Here is a 351-nt window from a genome sequence, read left to right on the forward strand (position 1 = left end):
CATATTCTGATTCACCGCTTCAAATGCTTTACAGGCCGCTAACTCAAACCACTTGACTTATTCCCTCCAACAAGCTTACCAAAACCTTGAATCTAGCAACCCTGTCCATCTCCAATGAACTTCATCCAACATCGTCGTAACGATTAGTTTATCCTGCCATGAAGGCTTCTCGTGAACTTATGTATCTGGCAAACATGCCTTTCCCGGCTCAAACCTGCTGTAACTCCCCTTCCCGGGACTCCGGCACCACCGGCCTCACAAACCTGGCACAACAACCACACATTCACAACCGCTCAGCCCCTCGAGCTATTGGTATTCAGGGGAATCACCATCCCCTCAGGAGCAACAATC

The sequence above is a fragment of the Camelina sativa genome, chromosome 15 (assembly GCF_000633955.1).
Source record: "Camelina sativa cultivar DH55 chromosome 15, Cs, whole genome shotgun sequence".
Taxonomy (NCBI): domain Eukaryota; kingdom Viridiplantae; phylum Streptophyta; class Magnoliopsida; order Brassicales; family Brassicaceae; genus Camelina; species Camelina sativa.